The sequence below is a fragment of the Trichechus manatus genome, unplaced genomic scaffold (genome assembly GCF_000243295.1).
Source record: "Trichechus manatus latirostris isolate Lorelei unplaced genomic scaffold, TriManLat1.0 scaffold00053, whole genome shotgun sequence".
In the NCBI taxonomy this organism is placed as follows: Eukaryota; Metazoa; Chordata; class Mammalia; order Sirenia; family Trichechidae; genus Trichechus; species Trichechus manatus.
The window spans coordinates 15,725,089-15,752,084 of record NW_004443989.1 but is presented as its reverse complement, the minus strand read 5'-3'; positions in this window follow the sequence as shown (position 1 = coordinate 15,752,084).

The window sequence follows — 26,996 nt, the reverse complement described above, 5'->3', positions numbered from 1 at the left end:
AAGAAGTGCTCCCCTTCTATACCAAGAAATTTGGAAGACAGCTACCTGGACAGCCAACTGGAAGAGATCCATATTTATGCCTATTCCAAAGAAAGATGATTCAACCGAATTCAGTAATTATCAAAAAATATCATTAATATCACACTCAAATAAAATGTTGCTGAAGATCGTTCAAAAGTCTCTGCCGGAGTATATCAACAGGGAACTGCCAGAAATTCCAACCAGAGTCAGAAGAGAGCATGGAACCAGGGGTATCATTGCTGATGCCAGATGGATCCTGGCTGAAAGCAGAGAATACCAGAAGGATGTTTATCTGTGTTTTACTGACTATGCAAAGGCATTCGACTGTGTGGGTCATAACAAATTATGAATAACATTTCACAGAACAGGAATTCCAGAACACATAATTGTGCTCATGAGAAACCTGTACGTAGATGAAGAGACAGTCGTTCAAACAGAATAAGGGGATAGGATACTGGGTGGTTTAAAGGCAGGAAAGGTGTGCATCAGGATTGCATCATTTCACCATACCTGTTCAATCTATATGCTGAGCAAATAATCTGAGAATCTGGACTATATGAATAAGAACAGGGCATCAGGATTGGAGAAAGACTCATTAACAACCTGCATTATGCAGTCAACATAACCTTGCTTGCTGAAAGTGAAGAGGACTTGAAGCACTTACTGATGAAGATCAAAGACCACAGCCTTCGGTATGGATTACACCTCAACATAAAGAAAACAAAAATCCTTACAATTGAACCAATCAGCAACACCATGATAAACAGAGAAAAGATTGAATTTGTCAAGGGTTTCATTTTACTTGAACCCACTATCAACACCAATGGAAGTAGCAATTGCAAAATCAAAAGATGCATTGCATTGGGTAAATCTGCTAAAAAAGACCTCTTTATAGTGTTGAAAAGCAAAGATGTCACCTTAAAGATTAAAGATTAAAATACACTTGACCCATGCCGTGATGTTTTCAAACACCTCATATGCATGTGAAAGCTGGACAATGAATAAGTAAGGCCAAAAAAGTATTGATGCCTTTGACTTGTGGTGTTGGTGAAGAATATTGAATATACCATGGACTTCCAAAAGAACGAACAAATCTGTCTTTGAAGAAGTACAATCAGAATGCTCTTTAGAAGTAAAGATGACGAGACTATGTCTCATATAGTTTGGACATGTTATCAGGAGGGATCAATCCCTGGAGAAGGAAGTCATGCTTGGTAAAGTAGAGGGTCAGTGAAAAAGAGGAAGACCCTCAACGAGATGGATTGACACAGTGAGGATGGTGCAGGACTGGGCAGTGTTGTGTTCTGTTGTACATAGGGTCCTTATGAGTTAGAACAGACTGGTTGACACCTAACAACAACAACAACATACTGAATTGATTTATTAATTAATTATGAATTTATATGTACTGAAATTTTTATACTTTTTTTTTGTACTTTTATTATAGGTGTTTATGTCAGGTAACGTCAGTCTTCCACCTGTGCTATTCTTTAGTATTGTGTTGGCAATTCTGAGTCTTTTGATTTCCATATAAACTTTAGAATTAAATTAATTTGATACTATCCTCAAAATAACTTGCTCAAATTTTGTCGTGATGGATTTGAACCTATAGATCAAGATGGAGAGAACTGACATCTTAATAATAATACATACCTATCCATGAACATGTGAATATTTATTTAGATCATCTTTGGTTTCATTCATCAGATTTTTTAGTTATTCTCATTTGGATCTTGTACATATTTTATAGATTAAAATTATTTTTTCTGATGATGTAAGTAACGTGTTTTTAATTTCATATTTCAAGTATTCTTTGCTGGTGTATAAATATGTAACTGACTTTTATATTAACCTTCTATTTTGCAGTTTTGCTATAATCATTTATTACTTCCAGGAGTTTTTTTTTTTAATGCTTTGGGATTCTTCTACATAATCATAACACCCAGAAAGCAAGACAGTTTTATTTCTTTCTTCCAATCAAGATATCTTTTATTCAATTTTCTTATCTTATATCAGTAACTAGGACCTCCAGTGCAAAGTTGAACAGTAGTGGTGAGAGAGGACATCTTTGCCTTATTCCTGTTATGAGGATGAAACACCTATAGCGTGATGTTGGCTATAATTTTTGGTTTTTGTAATTTTTTTTATCAAGTTGAAAAAGTTCCCTACTATTCCTATTTTTGGGAGAATTTTTATCATGAATGTGTGTGGGCTGTTATTGAATGCTTTCTATAGCTATTGGTATGCTCTTATTATTTCTTTCTTTTGTCTGCTGATATGATGAATTACATGAATCAATGTGGGAATGTTGAACTGATCTCGCATATCTGAGATAAATTGTACTTGATTATGGTATATAATTATTTTAAAACATTGTTGGAATTTTGATAATTCCATTTTTTATTTGCTAATATTTTGTTGAGGATATTTTCAGTTATGTTCATGAAAGATTGATTTTTAATTTTCTATCTTGTAATGTATTTGTCTGGCTCAGTATTTTCATAATCCTGCCATGGCATCATAGAATTAATGTCTTCCCTTCTTTTCTGTTTTTTTGGAAGACTTAGAGAAGAATTCATGGTAATTATTTTTTAAATATTTGGTTGAAATAACCAGTGAATCCCCCTGATCCTGGTCCTTTCTGTTTTGGAAGTGTATTGTCAGATTAATCAACATATTTAATAAACTCATAAAATTAGACTTACTGCCTTGGAGTCAATTCCAACTCATAACAAGTCTTTAGGATATAGTACGACTGTCCCATAGGTTTTCCAAGGCTATAAATCTCTACAGAAGCAGACTGCCACATCTTTCTCTTGTGGAACTTCGGGTGGGTTTTAACTACTGAAATTTTGGTTAGCAGCCAAGTGCTTTAACCACTGTGTCACCAGGGCAACTCATATTTAATAGATGTAGGCTTATTCACATTGTGTATTTCTCCTTGTGTAAATGTGTTAAATTGTGTTTCTAAGGAATTGGATCATTTTTTCTAACTTATCAAATTTGTGGGCATGGAGTTGTTGATAGTATTCCTTTAGTATCATTTTAACGCCCACTGGAAATTCTTGTGATTGAAGTTACTTTCCCTAAAGGTAACACAACCACAGAAGATGAAATCCTTTAGAAATAACCATACTTCTTTATTAGAGTTATCAGAAAAGTAGACAAAAATAGGTCTATTAAATTTACCAGGTACTAGAAAAAGGTTTCAACTCTGACATAAACTCTTAACATAAACAGGAGTTATAGATAGGTATTTTGAATATATATAAAATTTAATCACAATTATATAATTTGAAGGAAAAATAACGGAAAATATTGTAAAATTTCCAAGTAAAAAATATGACTTCCCATCTACAAAAATAAAAATAAATAAATAATACCAGATGTTTTAAATCAACAAAGTATGTAGTAAGAAGAGAATAATCCTGCATCATATTAGGATATATTAGAAACAAAGAATAAATAACATACATTTTTATTCATTTGAAAAAACTATATATCAAACACATCTTTAGATAAATATTTTGACAATAGCAAGATAATAATATTGTTTGATCAGATATAAATGAAACAATAAACATGATTTGTTAAGAGATTAAATCTAGCTAAATGTATGTATTAGTGTTCTCTAGAGAAATAGAGTCCATGTGTATATGCATATATGTATATATATATACACACACGTATATATATACATCATTATAAATATACCATTATATATATCATTACATATATATAGAGAGAGAGAGATGGAAAGGGAGAGGGAAAGAGACTGGTCACTTGATCACATTGCTATGAGTCTGCAAGTAACCCTGGGGGTTCTCATGGACGGGTCTGTGAGATAGGACAGCTTGAATTGATGGATAGTTCTGTCTCTTTGAAAGGATATTTTCATTATATACAGAATTCTGGATAGAATTTACATTTCTTTCAGTATGACTTATATCACATCATTATCTCCTTACTTGTATGATTTTACACGAAGCCTTCTGTAGTGATTTTCTTGTTCCTCTGTAAGGAATGTATCCTCTCTTTTCCTCAAGATTGTTTCCTTTTCTTTGTCTTTAAGTAGTTCAAAAATCTGTGTGAGTATGTGTGTATTTTCTTTAAATATTTCTTCTTCGCTGTTCTCTTTCTTCCACTTTAGGATTCCAATGACACCTATATTACACTGTTTGATATTGTCCCATAGCTGTTGGATATTCTGTTGTGTTTTTTCACATTAATTTTATCTTTGCATTTCAGTTTGGGTAATTTTTTGACACATTTTCAAGTTCAGTTTCTTTTCACAGTGGTGTCAAGTCTACTGATGATCCCATGAAAGGCATTGTTCATTTCTGCTACTGTGTGACTTTATTTAATTATTGAATTTATTTTGGATTGTTTTTGTATGTGCTTTAGGTGAAAGTTTATAGATCAAATTTTCATGCAAAAACTCATACACATATTGCTTTGTGATATTAGTTGCAATCCCCACAAAGTGACAGCACACTCCCACCCCCTTCCAGCTTCCCTGCTTCCTTTATAACAGTTCTGTCCTTTCTTGCCTTTTCATTCTGCTTTTGGAAAAGAACTGCCTATTTGATCTCCTATATCTGATTGAACTAAGAAGCACATTCCTCGAGTGTATTATTTTTTGTGTGATAGTCCTGTCTAATCTCTGTTTGAAGAGTGGGCTTTGGGAATGATTTCAGTTGTGGGTTGACAATGTGTCTGGGGCCATAGTTTTTGGGGTTTCTAAAGTCTCTGTCAGACCTTTAAGTCTGGTCTTTTTAGGTGAACTTGAATTTTGTTCTACATTTTTCTCCTAATCTGACCAGGACTCTCTGTTGTGTTCCCTGTCAAGTCAGTCATGGTGGTAGTTGGGCACTATCTAGTTCTTGTCTCAGGCTGGTGGAGTCTCTGGTTTATGTGGTCCTTTAGTCATTTGGGCTAATATTTTCCTTGTATCTTTCATATTCTTCATTCTCCTTTGCTCTAAGTGGGGTGGGACCAATTAACGTATCTTAGATGGGCACTTACAAACTTTTAAGACCCCAGACGTCACTCACTAAGGTGGGATGTAGAACATTTTCTTAATAAAATTTGTTATGCTAAATGCTCTGGATGTCCCTGAATCTATGCTTCTCAGAACCTAGCCCCAGCCGGTCTGTCCCTCAAAGTATCTGGATGTGTCCAGGAAACGTCTTAGCTTTTGCTTTGGCCCAGTTGTGCTGACTTCCCCTATACTGTGTGTTGTCCTTCTCTTCACAGAATTCTTTGTCTACTATTTAGTTAGTGAATCCTCCTCCCCCTTCTGTCCCACCCTTGTAACCATCAAAGAATGCTTTTTTCTGTGTTTAAATCTTTTCTTGAGTTCTTATAATAGCGGTCTCATACAATATTTGTTCTTCTGTTGCTGACAAATTTCACTCAGCATAATGTCCTCCAGATTTGTCCCTGTTGTGAGATGTTTCTTGGATTCATTATTGTTCTTAATCTTATCAGAGTATTCCACTGTGTGTATGTGCCATAATTTGTTTATCCATTCATCTGTTGATGGGCATTTAGGTTATCTCCATGTTTTTGTTAGTGTGAATAGTGCTGCAATGACCATGGGTGTGTGTATGTCTATTCGTGTGATGGCTCTCATTTCTCTAGGATACATTCCTAGCAGTGGGATTGCTGGATAACATGGAATTTCTATTTCTAGTTGTTTAAGGAAGTGTCAAATGGTTATCCAAAGTGGTTGCACCATTATAGTTTCCCGCCAGCAGTATCTAATCTCTCCACAACCTCTCTAGCATTTGTTATTTTGTATTTTTTGGATTAGTGTCCACCTTGTTGGGACAAGATGGTATCTTATTGTAGTTTTGATTTGCATTTCTGTAATGACTAATGATGGTGAGCTTTTTGTCATGTGTTTGTTAGCTGCCTCAATGTCTTCTTTGTTAAAGTGTCTGTTCATATGTTTTGCCCAGTTTTTAACTGGATTATTTGTCTTTTTGTTGTTGAGGTGTTGCAGTATCTTGTAAATTTTAGAGATTAGACCCTTATTGGATATATTATAGCCAAAAAATTTTTCCCAGGCTGCGGGTTCAACTTCAACTCTTTTGGTAAAGTCTTTTGGTGAGCATAAATGTTTGATTTTTAGGAGCTCCCTGTTTTCTAGTTTCTCTTCTGGTGTTTGTGCATTGTTAGTTATGGTTTGTATACTATTTATGCCATGTATTAGGGCTTCTAGTGTTGTCCCTATGTTTTCTTCCATAATCTTTATCATTTTAGATTTTATAATTAGGTCTTTGATCCTTTTTGAGTTAGTTTTTGTGTATGGTGTGAAGAATGGATCATCTTTCATTTTTTTGCAGACAGATATCCAGTTATGCCAGCACCATTTCTTAAGGAGAAAGTCTTTTCCCCATTTAATGGACTTTGGGCCTTTGTCAAATATCAACTGCTCATAGGTGGATGGATTTACCTCTGAATTTTCAATTCTGTTCCATTGGTCTGTGTCTGTTGTTATACCAGTACCAGGCTGTTTTGACTACCATGGCAGTATAATAGGTTCTAAGGTCAGGTAGTGTGAGGCCTCCCACTTTGTTTTTCTTCTTCAGTAATGCTTTATTTATGCAGGGCCTCTTCCCACTGCATATGAAGTAGGTGAGTTGTCTCTACATCTCTTTAAAGAATGTTGTTGGTAATTGGATCGAGATTGCATTGTATTTATAGATTGCTGTGGGTAGAATTGACATTTTCACAATGTTAAGTCTACCTATCCATGAGTATGGTAGGTTTTCCATTTAGGTCAATCTCTTCTGGTTTCTTGCAGCAGTGTTTTGTAGTTTCCTTTGTATAAGTCTTTTACATCCCTAGTTATATTTATTTCTGAGTAGTTAATCTCCTTGGGGGCTACTGTAAATTGTATTGATTTGGTGTTTTGTTTTACAAAGATGTCTTTCTTGGTGTAGATGAATCCAACTGATTTTCGTATGTTTATCTTGTATCCTGATACTTTGCTGAAATCGTCTCCTAGTTCCAGTCATTTTCTGATGGATTATTTGGGGTTTCCTGTGCATCAGACCATGTCTGTGAATAAGGATACTTTTATTTCTCCCTTACCAATTTGGATGCCCTTTATTTATTTATTTTTTGCATTATTCCTCTGGCTAGGACCTCCAGAACAATGTTGGAAAAGAGTGGTGATAAAGGGTATCCTTGTCTGGTTCTCATTCTCAAGGGGAAAGTTTTCAGTCTCTCAGTTTACAACGATGTTGGATGTTGGCTTTGTATAAATCCCGTTTATTATGTTGAGGAATTTCCCTTGTATTCCTATTTTGCTGAGAGGTTTTTTTTTAATCAGGAATGGATTTTAGACATTGTGAAATACCTTTTCTGCATTAATTGAGAATATCACATAGTTTTTATCTTTTGTTTTATATTTATGTGATGGATTACATTAATTGATTTTCTAATGTTGACCCATCCCTGCATACCTGGTATGAATACCACTTGGTCACAATGATTTTTTTTTTTTTTTGATTTGCTGTTTAATTCTATTGGCTAGAATTCTGTTGAGGATACTTGTGTGTATGTTCATGAGGAATATTGGTCTGAAAGTTTCTTTTTTTGTGTTGTCTTTACCTGGTTTTAGTATCAGGGATATGCTGGTTCATAGAATGAGTTAGGGATTATTCCTTCCTTTTCTATGTTCTGAAATACCTTTAGTAGTGTAGTAAAGGTGTTATCTGTTCTCTGAAAGTTTGGTAGAATCCTCCAGTGAAGCAGTCCAGTCTAGGGCTTTTTTGGTTGGGATTTTTTATTATTATTTTTATTATTATCTCTTCAATCTCTTCTTTTATTATGGGTTTATTTAGTTTTTGTATCTTGGTTTACGTTTGTTTAGGTAGGTAGTGTTTTTTAGAGGAAACCCTGGTGGCGTAGTGGTTAAGAGCTATGGCTACTAACCAAAAGGTTGTCCGTTCAAATCCACCACACACTCCTTGGAAACTCGACGGGGCAGTTCTACTCTATCCTATAGGGTCGATATGAGTCGGAATTAACTCGATGACAAAGGGTTTTGTTTTTTAGAAAACTGGCCATTTCCTCTAGTTTTTCAAATTTGTTGGAGTACAATTTTTCAGAGTATTTTGTTATGATCCTTTTTATTTTCTTTGAGTCTATTGTGATATCGTCCATCTTGTTTCTTGTTTGGATTATTTGCTTTCACTCTTGTTTTTCTCTTGTCAGTCTGGCCAATGGTTTGTCAAAGATCCAACTGTAGGTCTTATTGAATATTTATTTTTCTATTCTCTATTTCATTTATTTCTGCTCTAATCTGCATTATTTCCTTTCGTCTAGTGCCTGAGGGCTTCTGTTGCTGCTCTCTGTATTTGTTGAGTTGTAGGGTTGATGTTTTGATTTTGGCCCTTTTTTTCTTTTTGCATGGGTGCATTTATTTCTATAAAATGACTTCTAAGCACTGCTTTTGCTGTTTCCCAAAGGTTCTGGTAAGATATTTTTTCATTCTTGTTTGATTCTATGAATTTCTTTGTTCTGTCCTTGATTTCTTCTTTAATCCAGTAGTTTTTAAGCTAGGCATTGTTCAGTTCCAACGTATTGGATTTTTTCCTTTGCTATTTCTGTTATTGATTTCTGCTTTTATGACATTATGGTCAGAAATGATATTTTCTGACTGAGTCCATACAACTAGATAGTGCCTGGCTACCACCACTGGCTGCTCTGGCAGGGATCAGAAAAGAAGGTCACAGAAATAGATGGATAAAAATGTAGAATAAAATTCTAACCCACAAAAAAGACCAGACTAATTAGCGTTACAGAAACTGGAGAAACCCCAAGAGTATAGCCTCTGGACAACCTGTTAGCTCAGTAACGAACTGCCTCTCAAGGTTCACCCTTCAGCCAAAGATTAGACAGTGCATAAAAACAAAATGAGATCAATGGGGCACAACCACCCAGGGACAAGAACTAGAAGGCAGGAGGGGACAGGAAAGCTGGTAATAGGGAAACCAAGGTTGAGAAGGGAGAGTGTTGATATGTTGTGGAGTCGTTAACCAGTGCTGAAAAAGAATATGTGTACTAACTATTTAATGAAAAACTGTTTTGTAAACCTTCGTTTAAAGTACAATAAAAAATATTTATTAAAAAGAGCTTGGCTGCTAAAAAAAAGAAATAATATTGTGCAATATTTCAAAGTTTTTGATTATGTTAAGGTTTTCTTTGTGGCCTAAAATGTAGTCTAACCTGGAGAATGTCCCATGTGCATTGGAAAAGAATGTATACTTGGCTGCTGTTGGGAGGAGTATTATTGGCATCTTTGAAGTGCTCACATCCTGTCTCCAGGTGGTCAGAACAACTATTAGGTGTGTGACCCCAAGAGTCTTTCACTTTTTTGTGCTGGTGTGACTCAGGTGTCCAGGTCATCGGTCACCAAGTGTGTGGTGCAGACTCTCACCTACTGTCCTAGATGAGAAGGGCTGGTAAGGGTATTAGGAGCAGACACAGGTATCTGGCTGCAGTAGGGGGCTATGTGTAGAGCTAGGCAGGCTGCTGATGGCTGCCAGCAGGTGCCTGAGTGGAGGGCATGTCCCTGTCCCCTACAGCATGTAGTGGGGGCTTATTGAACCTGGTCCTTGGGCACCCAGTGTTGTTGGCTGGAGGAACTGGGAGACAATACTTATTCTCAGAACCCTATCATGGGTGACGAGATGGAGTGACTGGTACCACCAGCCCTCAGGCCTCTGGTGTGGGTGGGTGGGGTCCATGCTTAAAGGGCAGGGAGGTGTGAAATATCATGAATCTACAGCTCCCCTTTGGCTGCTGCAGTTGAAAATGGACTTCAGGTATATGCCTTGTTGCTTTATGCAAATGAGGGCATGTGGTGTTGAATCAGCCCACATAGGTCTAGGCAGGAGTGAAGAGCACTACAGGTCTCTGGACTCTTTATGCCTATGGCTGGGTTAAGGGGTAGAGCCTTCTGACTAGCTTTTAGTTCTCAGCTTAGGGGATATGGCATTTTTTAAAGGTGTGAGACATGTGTGGGCATGGATAGCCCTGAGTTCCAGGCTTAGGGGGCATTACAGTTGTTGAATACTACCTGGCTGTGCCTGAGTGGAGTAGGCTAGGGGGTAGGTGAGGGGAAGGCAGTACTTCTCTCCTGTGAAACTCTGGTAGAGGGAGGGGTTATTTTGCTCCCAAGTAGTAGGTTACACTTAACTTTCACAGGTTCAGAACCACTTACACCTGGCTCCAGAGATGTTTGCACACTCACTGCTGCTTGGCCTAACCTGATGTGGTGAGACTTGTGCTGAAGAATTTTGCTCACCTCAGCCTATGCTCACCAGCCAATCCAGCCAGCAGGGCACCAGGGACTGCATGACAGGCACTTCACTGCTTTTGATTTTTTCTCCTTCTCTTGTGGTTCAGTCCAGGACTTAACTTCTTATTTGATGATCAGGGCTTTTAATTGTCATCTATAATAAATTCAATTTTTGGGGGGGTCTTTTTTGTAAGAGGGATGACAGAAAGCATCTGACTGTTCCGTCATCTTGGCCCTGCATCTATTGGGCCAAGTTTATAGTTTCCATCACTCTGTTGAGGTTACCTATCTGATAATACAATCTATGTACCCATTCCTATAGAGCTTTTAACATATTAGTCATAATTATTTTAACTTTCCTGTTTAGTTTGATAACTCCAATATCTGTGCCTTATTTGAATCTCACTTTGATAGTTGGTCAACAAATATTGTTGTCTTTCTCTATGGTATACCCATAATATTTGTTTAAAGCTAGACGTTTTGGAAAGAACAGTAATCCATTTTATTTTATTTATTATTATATTTATCTCCTTGGAGAAGATCACACCCTACCATTGCTAGTCCTTGTATCATGAAGCCTTCAGTGAATCTGGTTATGGATGCATATGGAGATTATTGTTGTCTAGCTACCAGACTTGAAGTTTTCTTTTCCTATGGGCACCAGAGACTTCATTTTACTCTAATGATATCTTATTTTTCCCCTCCTTTTAAGCTTTGTGCCTTTATTTTGTGCTGTCCATGGAGAATCTGCCATTTTAGCACTTCCTGATGAATTTCAGTGTCGTTTAATTTGATACGTGTTAATGTTGTGGTGGTATTTGGGTTAAAAGAGGTTTTCTCTGCTCTTCCAACAAAGCCTCATTCTTAGGTGGAAACTGTAAACTTGGGTGTGGAGTGTGGCCTTCCAATTGTCCCGGTCCCTCCCGCAGAGGCCATTTTGGAAGTACCATGACTCACTGCCCCTCCCCCAGAGTAAAGTGTTGTACTTTTCTCCATTTATTTTTTCCCCACTTGCACTGGTTTTCCACATGTGAACTCAGCTTTTTGTTTAGGTCCTTTTTCCTGAAGAATAAGGCTTTGAATCCTCAGGGAAGAGATGTGAAATGGTTACGGGCAGAATTTTATTGACCTCTGTTCTCCCCTCAGACTCTATTAGATTTCACCAGTGCCTTTATTATACAGATTTTTAATGCTTTCCTTGTGTCATTCTAGAAATGTCCAATATCTGCACATTTCTTTATGTTTCATTGAGGAACACATGGGTTTGAGAAGTCTCCAGACCCCTACGAGCGTGGGGATAAATTCTGGTACAAGTATGGAGAAGGCCTGGGAGAGAACTTGCTGTCAGCAAACTGTTCCCCTGGAAGTTCTCCACTCCAACTGTCCAACACATCTACTTGGTCATGGGATGAGAAGGGGGAAGGCAGAGAGGCAGTCATCTGTCTCTCACAGGGGCTTGTTGGGCACAATCACAAGGTGGATCATACATTGGCTACTCCTACAGAAATGCAGACATCAATACTGACACACTCAGGAGCACACACCAGGGGAGGCATAGGGTGGTACTGGATTGTTTACACTGTAAAATGAAGTGATCTGTGTATTGACCCTCTCTTTTAAAAAATTCCTCCTTCACTCCTCTTATCACGAGGAGGCTAAAAGAACAATTGGGAATAACCTTCACTCTTCCCAAGCACGCATCTCTCTACTTCTTGAAGGCAGGAATAACACCTATCTATGAGTCTGAATTAACTTGATGGCAACAGATTTTTTTCTCAATATCCAGTCACTCTGCTCAGGAGTCACAAGAGCAAGTGTCCCTGATCAAGTAATCAAGGGCAGGACACTTTATGTTTTAACCAGACCTTCATAGCCTTCACTGCATCCTGCAGTTCCAAGAAATTCATGTCTTGACACTTTGGACCTACAATAGACAGGGTGTGCTTCAGTGAGACCAAGGCGTGTAAGCACACATCAAACACACACTGCTCCTGCATCACAGACTCGTTCCCCTACTGCACACTGAGACTTGGATTCACTCTATAGAGTCAGGATCTGTTTAAGGGAAATGCAAATTTCTACCAGCCCCACCCTCTCCTGAATTGATAAGCTGATCCTTAACACTGCAACAGTGACTACTGTGCTCTACCATGGACCTGCTTTGTTCACTGTCCTGTTGCTAATCATTCTTTCCTGTGAGTACTCTGTTCAGGAATCTCACAGGGATGAAAAAAAACTCTTTTTCTCATCTTGAATCTGCTCTAACATCTTGTGTTTACTCCACAGAAGTCCTTTCCCAGGTCACCGTAAAGGAATCTGGTCCTGGGCTGATAAAACCCCACCAGATCTGCACCTTCTCTGGGTTCTCAGTGATATTGATGTCAGATGCATCCATCAGCTCCCAGAGAAGGCACTGGAGTGGCTAGCACATATATGGTGGGATGATGGCGAGTATTACAAACCATCTCTAAAGAGCCAGTTCACAATCTCCAAGGACACCTCCAAAAACAAGGTTTTCCTTGGAATGACCAATATGGATCGTATAGACATGGGCAAATATTACTGTGTATGTAGAGCACAGAGATACAACACAGGGAGCCTCCTTTACAAGAACACAGTATATGTCAGATATACTCCTCATCTCTGCAGCAGAGGAGAATGTAGTAGAGAAGGTACTTCCTGCCAGGGTCTGAGGTTTCCTTTCCCTGACCAGCAGCCTCAGCCCCGTCTTCCTTTATTTTCCTTACTGTAATTATTCATGTCCCCTGTTAGTGTTGCATACAAGTGTCGCATTGTATTATGCTTTTTATAAAGACTCAACCTGACCAGTTTCAGTTACATATGCCAGATGGATCACCTATGTGATGCAGCCTGTTGTATGGTCTAATATTCCCAAATTAGCAGAATACAAATAACAACATATGACTTTATTAAAAAAGTTTTATTAAAATATGAGGAAGTGGAAAGGTCATAGAAGCTCCATAGACACATCCAAACTCCCTGAGGGACTGAATTGCTGGCCGGAGGGCTGTGGGGACCATGGTCTCAGGGAACATCTAGCTCAACTGGCATAACACAGTTTATAAAGACAATGTTGTACATTCTACCTTGGTGACTAGTGTCTGGGGTCTTAAAAGCTTGTGAGCAGCTATCTAAGATACTCCACTGGTCTCACTCCTTTGTGAGCAAGGGAGAATGAAGAGAACAGGATACAAGCAAAAGATTAGTCCAAAGGACTAATGGACCACAGCTACCAAGGCCTCCACCAGACTGAGTCTAGTACAATTAGATAGTGCCTGGCTACCACCACTGACTTCTCTGACCGGGATCACAACAGAGGGTTCTGGACAGAGCTGGAGAAGGATATAGAACAAAATTCTAACACACACACAAAAAAAAAAACACTAGATTTACCAGCCCAAACGAGACTGGAGAAACCCCAAGAGAATGGCCCCCGGACACCCTTTTCGCTCAGTGGTGAAGTCACTTTCCAGGTTCACCGTTCAGCCGGGGAGTGGACAGCATCATAAAACAAAATGGGACTAAGAAGGAACAGCAGTCCCGGGACAAGGACTAGAAGGCAGAAGGGGACAGGAAAGCCGGTGATAGGGAACCCAAGGTTGCGTAAGGACAGTCTTGACATATAGTGGGGTTATTAACCATTGTCATAGGGCAACATGTATACTAACTGTTTAATAAGAAACTATTTTGTTCTGTAAACCTTCAACTAAAATGAGAATAGCAGCACAACTGGAAGAGCGTAGTTGATATCACTGAACATGCATGTAGAAATTTTTCAAATGGTGTATCTTTGGCTATGTATATTTTCACCAAAAAAAAAAAAAAGGGCTAGAAGGGATAAGGTTGACATGTCATGGGGTTGTTAACCAATGTCATAAAACAATATGTGTACTACTATTTAATAAGAAACTATATGTTCTGTAAACCTTCACCTGAAGTACAACTAAAAAAAAATGAAAAAAAACTCAGAAAAAAAATGAGGAAGTATTAGGAGATAACAAAATTATGAAAGCATCCAAAATTATAGATATTAGTTTTTCTTGTATTAAGAAGAAAACAATAATCCAAAGGTCATCAAATAATATACTTTTATGAAATAATTAAGCAGATTCAATGTATTTTAACCATGGTGTATCTCACAGTAGTAGTGCCTTAAATGAATTTTCTGAGCTTTCACATGGAGTTGAACCTGATAAATATTGGGTCCAAGAGAAAATTATGTACCAGAGAGTTCATAATGAACCAAGATAATGAAGAATCCTGATTCTTGGAAAGGGAGATGCCTAATTTTGGCACAAAGAAACACATCTCGTTAAATATGATGATAAGTCTGGCCAAAAAGATACTGCAAAGTATCATTTATGAAATTTCAAATACAGATTTGATCATGAAAATAAAATTGTTCCAAATTTTAGTAAAAAGTCTACCAAAAGATTGATCATTCTATAGAAATACATGCATATATTAAATATATATATATCTCACTGAGTTAACAGAGATCAACAAGTGAGCTGACCACACTATGAGAGATCATGGAAATCAAGGTCTTTGCAAAGATTGTAAATTATTTGAAATTACTAAATCTCAACCAATAATATTGAAGCTTAAAAGTAATACTTGAAAAGTTAGTTTAGTCTCCTATCAGTTTCAGGCAACAAACTAGATTCTGAATTAATAAACATAAAACATACCGTAAATAACAAAAATAATATAATGCAATGAAAAGTTAAATAAGCATTGTAAATGTATTTGAAAAAATAAAGGAAAATCCTATATATTTATATATATATATATGAAGAAGTTTTGGTGGCAAAGAAGTTAAAGTACTGATTTGCTAATTAAAAGTTCAGTGATTCAAGCCTACCAGCCTCTCAGTGAGAGAAAATTGGCAGCCTGCTTCCATAAAGATTTACAACTTTGTAAAACCAGTGGGGCAGCTGTACTCTGTTCTATGAGTTGCTATGAGTCAGAATTGACTTGATGGCAATGGGTTTGGTTGTTTTGGTCTATATAGGGTCTCTATGAGTTGGAATCAACTCGAGGACAGTAGTATTTTTTGGTTTTATGTTTTATATGTATATGTGTATTTACATAATAGAATGAATAAATATTTTGATAATTATTTCTCTTAGCAATATACATTTAAGTTTTCTGCATGTCTTTTTGTATATTGATATCTCATTTCCTTTCTCACCAAAAAATACTCCATTGTATTCATGTTTGACAGTATTTCTCCATCCAACTATTGAAGGACATCTTCGTTGCTTACAGTTTTTAGTATTTATGAATACAGGTAGTATAAACATTAGTGTGGAGATTTTTGTGGGGACTTATGATTTCAAATAATTTGAGTTAATACCTAGGAGTATGATTGCTGGATCATATGATAAGCCTATGTTTAGCTTTGTAAAAAATTTCCAGATTGTCTTCTAAAGTGACTGTAACAGTCTGCATTCCCATCAGCAATGAATGAGTTCCTATTATTAAACATTCTCACCAGCATTTGGTGTTATCAGTGTTTTGGATCTTTGTAACTTATTTATATTTTAATTTGCAATTACTTAATAACATATACCATTGAACAACTTTTCATACCCTTACTTGCCATCTTTAATGAGATAATCTATTCAGACCTTTTTTTTTTTTTCCAATTTCATAGTAGGGTGGTCAGCTCTCTTGTTGAGATTTAGAATTTATTGTATATTTTGGATGCATGCCACTTATCAGAGAGAAGTTTCAGAAATATTTTCTCCCATTTTGTGACTTGACTCTTCATTCTTTTCAGTGTCTTTTCCAGAATAGAAGTTGTAAATGTTTTTGAAGTTCAACTTACCATTTGTTTTCTTTCATTGAAAATGCTTTTTGAGTTATATTTAAGACTTTATTGCCAAAACCAGGGTCACCTAGATTTTATTATATCTTGTAGAAGATGTAAAGTTTTCCTTTTTAAATTTAGGTCTATGATCCATTTTGTATTTTGTTTTTGTTTTTTTTCTTTTTGAGAAATAAGTAAGCTCTGTGTCTAGATTCACTTTTTTTTGCATGTAGATGTCCCATTGTTTCAGAATCACTTATTGAAGAGACTATTCTTTCTCCATTGAATCACCTTTGCTCCTATGTCAAAGATCAATAGATTATATTTTGTAGGATCAGTTACTGAGCTTTCTATTCTGTTCCACAGAAATGTTTGTTTACTCTTAACCCAATACCATTCTGTCTTAATCACTGCAGTTTTACAATAAGCGTTGATGTCAGGCTATGTCTGTTCACCACCTCTGTTACTCTTTAGTATTGTGTTGGCAATTCTGAGTCTTTTGATTTCCATATAAACTTTAGCGTTAATAAGATTGATTATATCCTCAAAATAACTTGCTCAAATTTTGTTTGATGGAGTTGAATCTACAAATCAATTTGGAAAGAATTGACATCTTAATAATTTTATGTTCCTTTCGATTAATATGTAAATATCTATTTATTTAGATTATCTTTGATTTCTTTCATCAGATTTTGTAGTTTTTCTCATATAGGTCTTCATAATGAGTGCAGCCAGAAGCTGCTCAGCCACTATCAAACAAGACCTGTTTCTCCTGTCCATTATCATCAAGACCCTGAGCATTGCCTATAACTCAGCTTCTGCTTTAAATCAGCCCAAACCAGCCAAAATCAGTTTACTAACCTCAAAAGTGTCCTAAAGTAACCTAAATCTCATTAAATCCTAATTGAATATTAAAATATCCACCCAGGGTGGGATTTATCCACCATTTTCTGTACATGTTAAAGAAAAATAATGCAATTTGTTTTACTGTGCCTGTGCTCCATGATAACCTATGTAGTCCATGATGTTTATATGTACTTCCTTGTGACGGATGGTATGAAAGGTTTTGTCTCTCTTTGTTAAGGGAGCTTGATTTGTGGTATACATCTCCTTCCTCCTTGTCTATGCACTTGTAATAAGTGTCCTTTCTCCCTCCTCACCTGCGTGCATCTTTATTGACAAAAAGCTGCACCAGGCAGTACCTGCTTCGGGTAGCAATCTTATACATATTTTAATAGATTTACACTTGGTTTTTTTGTGATAATGTAAATAGTGTATTTTTAAGGTCAAATTCCAAGTGTTTTTTGCTGGTATATAAGTATGTAACTTACTTTTATATTAAACTTGTATCTTGCAGTCTTGCTATAATCATTTATTACTTTCAGGATTTTTTTTTTTAATACTTTGGTATTCTTCTACATGGACAATCATAACACCTGCAAAGCAAGACAGTTTTATTTCTTTCTTCCAATCTAGATACACTTTATTTCATTTTCTTATCTAATAGAATTAGCTAGGACCTCCTGTACAAAGTTGAATAAGAGTGGTGAGAAAGGACATTTTTGCCTTGTTCTTGTTCCAAGGATGAAAGCACCTATAGCATGATATTAGCTATAGTTTTACTTTTTGTATTTTTTTTTAAATCAAGTTCAAGAACGTCCCTATTATTCTTACTTTTGGGAGAATTTTTAGCATGAATGTCTGTGGGATTTTATTGAACGTCTTTTCTACAGCTATTGGCATGCTCTTATTATTTCTTTCTTTCGTCTGTTGATACGATGAATTACATGAATTGATATGGGAATGTTGAATCAATCTTGCACATCTGAGATAAATTGCACTTGCTTATGGAGTATAATTCTTTTAATACATTGCTGAAATTTTGCTAATTCAATTTTTTATCCGTTAATATTGTTTGAGGATATTTGCAGTTATGTTCATGAGCGATATTGGTTTTTAATTTCCTTTTTTGTAATGTATTTATCTGGTTCAGTATTTGCATAATGCTTTCACAGCATCACAGAATTAGTTAAGTATGTTCCTCTGTTTTGCATTTTTTGGAAGACTTAGGAAGAATTCATGATAATTCTTTTTTAAATGTTTGCTTGACATAACCAGTGAATCCATCTGGTCCTGGTCCTTTCTGTTTCAGAAGGTTGTTTTCAGATTAATCAACATATTTAATAAACCCAGAAAACGAAACTCATTGTTGTTGAGTCAATGTCATTACAGCAACCCTGTAGGATACAGTAGAACTGCCCTATAGGGTTTCCAAGGCTGTAAACCTCTACATAAGCAGACTGCCACATCTTTCACCCCAGAGCTTCAGGTAGGTTTGAACTACTTAACTTTTGGTAAGAAGCCAAGTACTTTAATCACTTGTGCCACCAGGGCTCCTCATATTTAATAAGTGCAGGCTCATTCAAATTGTGTATTTCTCCTTGTGTAAGTTTCTTACATTACGTTTTTAAAGAATTGGATCATTTTATCTAACTTATCAAATTTGTGGGCATAAAGTTGTTGATAAAACCAAAAACCAAGCCCATTGTCATGGAGTTTATTCCAACTCATAATGACTCTAAAAGACAGAGTGGAACTGCCCTGTAGGGTTTCCAAGGAGTAGGTGTTGGATTTGAATTTCTAACCTTTTGTTTAGCAGCAATTTCTTAACCACTGCACCACCAGGGTTTCAGAGTTGTTGATAGCATTCCTTTAATATCATTTTAATGTCTACTGGAAATTCTTGTATTTGAAGTTACTTTCCCTAATGGTAACAGAAGATGAAATCTTTAAGAAATAATCAGAGGAAACATGGCAGTATAGACAGAAGGACAATGCCGTCCCTCCAGAGTAAAGATCTGAAAAACTAAGTCCAACAGAGACAAATGTCAATCCTGAAACCCTAAGCATCAAATGAAGAGATAAAGAACTCAGCCAAACACTGAATGGAATAAGAAACTGACAGGGAACAGAGAATGAGGAGATATACATGCAGAGGTTCCCTATCAGCTAACACAGCAAGGATCCACCATTTTTGGCTCTTATCAGAGATCAGTGAACAGAGGACATGAGAAAGCAGCTTCATGGAGCATCCAGCAGGAGACAGACCATGAAGTAACCAGCAATATATGCTTTCCCACTTCCCACCCTTCTTCACTCCCACTGGACCTCCATTGCTTCCTGCAGCCACAGTCCCTTGGCCAGGAAGAACCAGCTTCACCCTGGTGCCACAAGGATTCCACTGGCCAGCACCGGTCGGCTCCCTGAGTGCTATTTGTTGGCTTCTGGTGTTGCTTTTTTCTGTTTCTTTTGATTTCTTCCTTCCCTCTCACCACATCCCCTCCTTTCTCTCAAATACCTGGCTCCGTGTGCCATCTTTGCTTCTACCTGAAAGGCTGCAAAACACCGCTAGACTGTCAAACTGCTTCCCAGCCTGTGATGCCGCATTAGTGGGATCCCTGGGGCTTTTTTTGTTTGTTTGCTTGTTTGATTTGTTCAGTTTTGATTTTTTTTTTTTCCTTTTTCTTTTCTCGACTTGGGGGCTCCTTCTAGACAAGCAGTACTGCTTGGCTTGGGAGCTACTCTCTTAATCTGTGCAGATTCTCAGTGGGATCCCTGGGGGCACTTCATTTTTCCTTTCGTTTCTTTGTTTTGTTTACTTCTCTCCCTTTTTTCCTTTTTGTCTTTCTTCTATTCTCAGTTTCTCGTCTCTCTGTACTTACCTTCTCTTCCTGTCTCCTGATTACCTGGTGTTGTGTGAAACTTCTACCACTTCTAGCCAGGCTGTAATTCACGGCCTGAGAGCAACTTATCCAGTCTTTGCAGCTGCACTGGTGGATCCCTGGGGGCTTTTCTTCTTCTTTTTTTTTTTCCCTAATTTTTATTTATTCATTTATTTTCTTTTACCTATTTATTTTTACATTTTGTTTTTCTCCATTTCTCAGTCTCTCATCTCTCCCGGCAAACTCCCTTCTAACTTGTTTTGTTTCTTTGCATGTTTTTGGCTCCTCTCCCTCTCTCCTCTCTCTCCTTTTTCCCATACCCATCTTAGTTCCACACATGAAAATCTCCTCCCTCTTTCCTGCCTACTTGCACTGTGTGCTGAACATCACACCCCCAAACAGCACAGGCACAGCCTACCAGAACCTGCCTTGCACTGATTCTTGGCCTGCCCTGTCAGCTCTAGTACATACCACAAACAACCCATCCCAAGTACTCCCCTTCAGCTGGACCTCCCCTGCTGTACTGCACCTGAGTATATGACCCTGCCCTTTGGAGAAAGAGGTAAAAAGTACCTTGCCTACAGATGAGCAAATAACAAAGCATGCACAGCCCAACTACTCAAGCATAACCAAATAAAAGAAAAAAAAGCAGGATGAAACAAACAAATCTACAATCAGTAAATGAGGAAAATAACTACTGAATGTCATGAAGACAGCAAACAATATTAAAAGATATACAAAACAGAACAAAATGGTTCCAGTAGGCATCCAAAATAAAACATCAGATGACTTTCCAGTAGAAGAAAAGGCCCTAGAACCACATGATAAGGAATTCAAATCTCTAATATTCAGAGCTATCTAAGAGTTGAAGCAAAAACAGACAAAAATGAGGAAAAAATAGACAAATTCATGGAAAAGGCAGACAAATACATGGAAAATGTAGACAAAAACAGAATAATTCAGGAAAATAATACAGGAACAAAATGCCAACATAGGTTCACAACTAGAAATCATTAAAAAAAAAAAAAATTAGAAATCCAAAATATAAACAACAAGATTTCAGAAATGGACAGTTCCATAGAAACACTTAGGAGCAGGTTTGAAATGATGGCAGACAGGATCAGCGAAATTGAAGACAAACACTTGAATACAACTCTTAGGAAAAGTCAGAAAAAAGAATGAGGAAAAATGAAGAAACCCTGAGAATTATGTGGGATAATATCAAAAGCAAAAATCTGCTAGTGATCAGAGTTCCAGAACAGGGGGAGAAAGCAGAAAACACAGAGAGGATCGTTGGAGAATTGCTTAAAGGAAACTTCCCCAATATCATTACAGATGAAAAGGTGACCATCCAAGAAGCACAAAGAACCCCATACAGGATAGACCCCAAAAGAATATCACCAAAGCATATCATAATCACACTCTCTAAAACCAAAGACAAAGAATCCTGAGAGCAGCCCAAGAAAAACAAAAAGTCACAAACAGAGGGGAAACAATAAGACCAAGCTTGGATTATTTGGTAGAAACCACGCAGGCAAGAAGGTAATGGGTTGACATATATAAAACCTTAAAAGAAAAAAGAAAAAAGTCATCCAAGAATAATATATTCTGCAAAACTCTCATTAAAATATGGTGGTGAAATTAGGACATTTCCAGATAAACAGAAATTAAGAGACTATGTAAAAACCAAACAAAACTTACATGAACTATTAAAGGTATTCTTTCATTCTGAGAACAAACAACATCAGACCACAGCCTGAATTGAGGATGCAGGATCATGCCAGACAAATACGAACCTAGGAAATGAACTCTCAAGGACTATCCAAAAGCAAAAGAATCACAACGGGGAAACAGAGATGTTAATCTGTAAATGACAACAACATCAGAACAATAAAAGAATAAGCTGTGTAGGTATAGAACCTTCTAACAGAGAGGAAGGCAAGGTGATAGCAAGTAATAATAGACTGGTTCAAACCTAGGAAAAGGGTAAATTTCAGGGTAACAACAAAGAAAATTAACAAACCTACTCATCAAAATAAAGAAGAAAAACACAAAGTCTCAGCAGAAATAATCATATTTCTACATTAGTGTTATCAAAAATAAAGATAAAAATAATTCTAGATAAATGTTTAAGCTCTGACATGATTTCCATGTAAACTTTAGAATTAAATCAATTTGTTAATATCCTCAAAATAACTTGCTCAATTTTCAATGTGATGGTGTTGAATCTATAGATCAACTAGATAAAGATTAAGTCCTGACATAAACTCCTTACATAAACAGGAGTTATAGATAGATATCTTGTATATATGTAAAATTTAATCACAGTTATGCAATTTGTACAAAGAAGAGTGGAAAATATTTTAAAATCTTCAATTAAAGAAAAACATAACATCTCTTCTACAAAAAAGATGATCAACGCCATCTAGTGGTTTAAATCAATGAAGAATGTAATAAGAGAATAAATCATGCATAATATTAGGAGATATTAGAAGCAACGATAATAAACAAATTTTTGTACATTTTATTGACAAATAGATATAAAACACATCTTCAGTTAAAAAGTTTGACAATAACAATATAATAACATTGTTTCATCAGGTATAAATGAAAAATAAATATGATTTGTTAAGAGATTAAATCTAGATAAATTTACATTTTAGTGTTCTCTAGAGAAAAAGAGCCTATGCTATATATATAAATATACCATTATATATATCATATATAGATAGAGAGATGATGGACAGGGAGAGGAAAAGAGACTGGTCACCTGATCACATTGCTATGTGTCTGTAAAGTACCCCTGGGTGTTCTGATGGAGGAGTCTGTGAGAGAGATAGAGCAGCTTGAATTGATGGACAGAACTCTATGACTCTTTGAAAGGTTGTTTTCACTGCATAGAGAATTCTAGGTAGAATTTGTTTTTCCTTCAATATGAAATATATCACTCCATTGTCTTCTTGCTTGTATGATTTTAAAAGAAGTCTTCTGTAATCACTTTCCTGTTACTCTATAAGGGATGTAACCTGTTTACCCTCAAGATTATCTCAGGGTCTTTCAGTAGTTTAAAAATGTGTGTGTGTTTTCTTTAAATATTTCTTCTTCTCTGTTCTCATTTTTCCCCTTTGAGATTCCAATAACACCTATATTACATTTCTTGATACTGTCCCACAGCTCTTGGATATTCTGTTGTGTTTTCCACACCCTTTTTATCTTTACATCTCAGTTTGGGTAATTTTTTAACACATTTTCAAGTTCACTTACTTTTCACAATGGTCCCAAGTCTACTGATAATCCCATAAAAGGCATTGTTCTTTTCTGCTACTGTATGACTTTAATTATTGAATTTCTATTGGATTTTTCCTTATGGTCTCCATAACTCTGCTAAGGTTACATATCTGATAATACAGTCTGTTTATCCATTCTTTTAGCAGTTTTAACCTATTAATCATAGTTATTTTAAGTTTACTGTTTAGTTTGATAGTTCCAGTATCTGTGTCATATTTGAATCTCACTTTGATAGTTTGTCTACAAATACTGTTTTCTTTTCCTCTGGTATGTCCATAATATTGATTGAAATCTAGACTTTTATTAAAGAACTGTAATCTATTTTATTTTATTTATAATTATTTATCTCTTTGGAGATGATCACACTGTACTATTGCTAGTCTTTTATCATGAAAGTTTGAGTGAATCTAGTTATGTCTGCATTTGGAGTTTATTGCTGCCATGGCTGTCAGAGCTGAAATTTTCTTTTGCTATGGGCACCAGAGACTTTATTTCCTCTAGTGACACCTTTTTTTTCTCTTTTAACCTCTATCTCTTTACTTTGTGCTCTCCATGGAGAATTTGTCATGTCAGCACTCCCAGATGAATTCCAGTGTCATTTAATTTGACAGTTGTTGGTGGGGTTTCGGCTAAAGGAAGTTTTCTCTGCTCTTCTGACAAAGTTTTATTCTTAGGTGGAAATTGTAAACTTGTGTGTGGAGTGTGGCCTTCCAAGTGTCCCTGTCCCTCCTCCAGAGGCCACCTTGGGAATACCATGACTTACTGCTCCTCCTCCAGGGTAGAAAGCCTTTTTTCCTCCATCTGTTTTTTCCCCAACTGCAATGGTTTTCCATATGTGAACTCAGCTTCCCATTTTGGTTCCCTTCTCCTGCAGAATAAGGCTTTTATTCCTCAAGGAAGAGAATGAGATGGTTATGGGCAGAATTTTAGTGACCTCTGTTTTCCCCTCAGACTGTACTGAATTTCACCAGTGTCTTTAGTACACAGAGTTTGAAGGTTTTTCTTTGTAGATCAATACTTTTGTTCATTAGTAGAGACATGGTAGATGACCCAGGTGCATTTGTATGTGCCCTCAGTTCCCTCTGCCATCCAGCACCATGAGGGGTTGTTGTTTTACTGGATTCTCGTCAATCTTGGAAGAAGTGTGTGCATGAGAGTAGGAATCCTCTTGACTATGTGACCTCTGGGAGCTTCACATTATGATGATTTTAAGAGATTCAGCCTTAAGAAATTTATTAAATATTTCTAGCTTCATCTTCTCATTATTTTACGTGTATCTGTCACCCTCTGCCACAGGTAAGCTAAAGTTTGAATGTGTTTCTACCTGGAAGCATCTATTTCTCTTCAGATTTCAGATATATTGTTATTCCTTTGACTTCAATTTTCTGATGTGTTAAAGAAAATGTATTAATTTGCAGTTTATACTCATTTATTGTTGTTGTTCTAAGACCAGGAAAAAAAAAAAAAACTAAACTCGTTGCTGTGGAGTCAATTCCAACTCAGAACGATCCTATCTGTGCAGAGTAGAACTACCCCAAAGGAGACTTCTGGGCAACGTGGAGCTATAGTCAGATGCACCACGCTGTCTCTCCACAGCAAAGAGCAGAAAGACTAAGTCAAACAGAGTCATATATCAATCCGGAAATCCTAAGCATCAACTGAAGAGATAAAGAACTGAGCCCAGCACCGAATGGAATAAGAAACTGACCAAGAACAGAGCAAGAGGAGAGATAAATGCAGAGAGGTTCCCTATCAGCTACCACACACGGATCTGCCATCTTGGACTCCTATCAGAGATCAATGAACAGGAGGTACGAGAAAGCAGCTTCATGGAGCTTCCAGCAGGAGACAGAACAACCGGTAACCCATGATATAGGCTTTCCCATTCCCCACTCTTCTTCACCCCTGCTTAGCCTCTTCTGCTTCCTGCAGTCACAGTCTATTTGCTGGGAAGCTCAAGCTTCCCCCCAGTGCCACTTGGATTCCACCCACCTGCACTGGCCAGCTCCCTGAGTGCCATTTGTTGGCTGCTGGTGTTTTTTTCTGCATCTTTATATTTCTTCCTTACCTCTCACCACTTCCCCCTGCTTTCTCTCAAATACCTGGCTCCTTGTGCCATCTTTGCTTCCTCCTGAAAAGCTAGGAAACACCACTCAAATGTGAAACTGTTTCCCGGCCCATGCCGCCACGCTAGTGGGACCCCTGGGTTTTTCTTTGTTTGCTCTGATTTGTTCTGTTTGTTTGTTTTCTTTTTCTTTTCTTGGCTTGGGAGCCCCTTCTAGCTTGGCGGTACCACTCAGCTTGGAAGCTAGTCCCTTAATCTGTACAGACACACAGGGACATCCCTGGGGGCTTTTCTTTATTCTTGTTTTTTGTTTGTTTTTGCTTTTTTAATTTCTTTGTTTAGTTTTCTTCTCTCTCTTATTCCCTTTTTGTCTTTCTTCATTTCCAGTTTCTCGATTTATTCATTTTTTTCTTTTATTCTTTTTTTAATTTTTGTTTTTCTCCATTTCTCAGTCTCTCATCTCTCCACTCCAATAGCAAGCTCGCTTAGCACTATTTTTTGTTTGTGTGTATGTTTTTGACTCCTGTTCCTCTCTCCTCTCTCTCGTCTTTCCCATACCCATCTTAGCTCCACACATCACAATCTACCCCCTCCTTCCTGCCTACCTGCACCGTGTGCTGAATATCACAGTCCCAAGCAGCACAGCCTACGGGAATGTGCCCTGCACTAATTCCCAGTCTGCATTGTCAACCCTAGTACTTGCCACAAAAAACCTATCACAGCAACTCCCCTTCAGCTGGACCTGCCCTGCTGTGCCATATCTGAATGACTGACCCTGCCAATTGGAGAAGGAGGTGAAAAGTATCATGCCCACAGACGAGCAAACAACAAAGTACGCACAGCCCGCCTGCTCAGACATAACCAAATAAAACAAAAAAGCAGGACAAAACAAACAAATCTACAATCAATAAATGAGGAAAATAACCACCGAATGCCCTGAAGACAGCAGACAATATCAATACATTTACAAAAACAGGACAGGATGGTTCCAGTAAACATCCAAAATAAAACGCCAGATGACCTTTCAGTAGAAGAAAAGGCACTAGACCTAACTGACAGGGAATTCAAATCTCTAATATTCAGAATTATCCAAGAGGTGAAGCAAAAACAAAGACAAAAATGTGGAAAAAATACACAAATTCATAGAAAAGGCAGACAAATCATGGAAAATACAGACAGAAAATGAAGAATTCAAGAAAATAATACAGGAACAAAATGTTAAAATAAATTCACAACTAGAAATCTTACAAAAACAACAATTAAAAATCCAAAAGATAAACAACAAGATTTCAGAAATAGACAGTGTCATAGAATGGCTGAGGAGCAGGTTTGAAACGACGGAAGATAGGATCAGCAAAATTGACGACAAACACTTGGATACAACTCTGAGGAAAAAACAGAAAAAAGAATGAAGAAAAATGAAGAAACCCTGAAGAATATGTGAGATACAATCAAAAGCAAAAATCTGCAAGTGAACGGAGTTCCAGAACCAGGGGAGAAAACAGAAAACACTGAGAGGATCATTTGAAGAACTTCTGACAGAAAACTTCCTCAATATCATGAAAGCTGAAAAGCTGACCATTCAAAAAGCTCAATGAACCCCATATAGGATACACCCCAAAAGAAAATTACCAAGGCATTTCATAATCACACTCGCTAAAAACAAAGATAAAGAATCCTGAGAGCAGCTTGAGAAAAACAAATACAAACAGTCACATTCAGAGGAGAAACAATAAGACTAAGCTC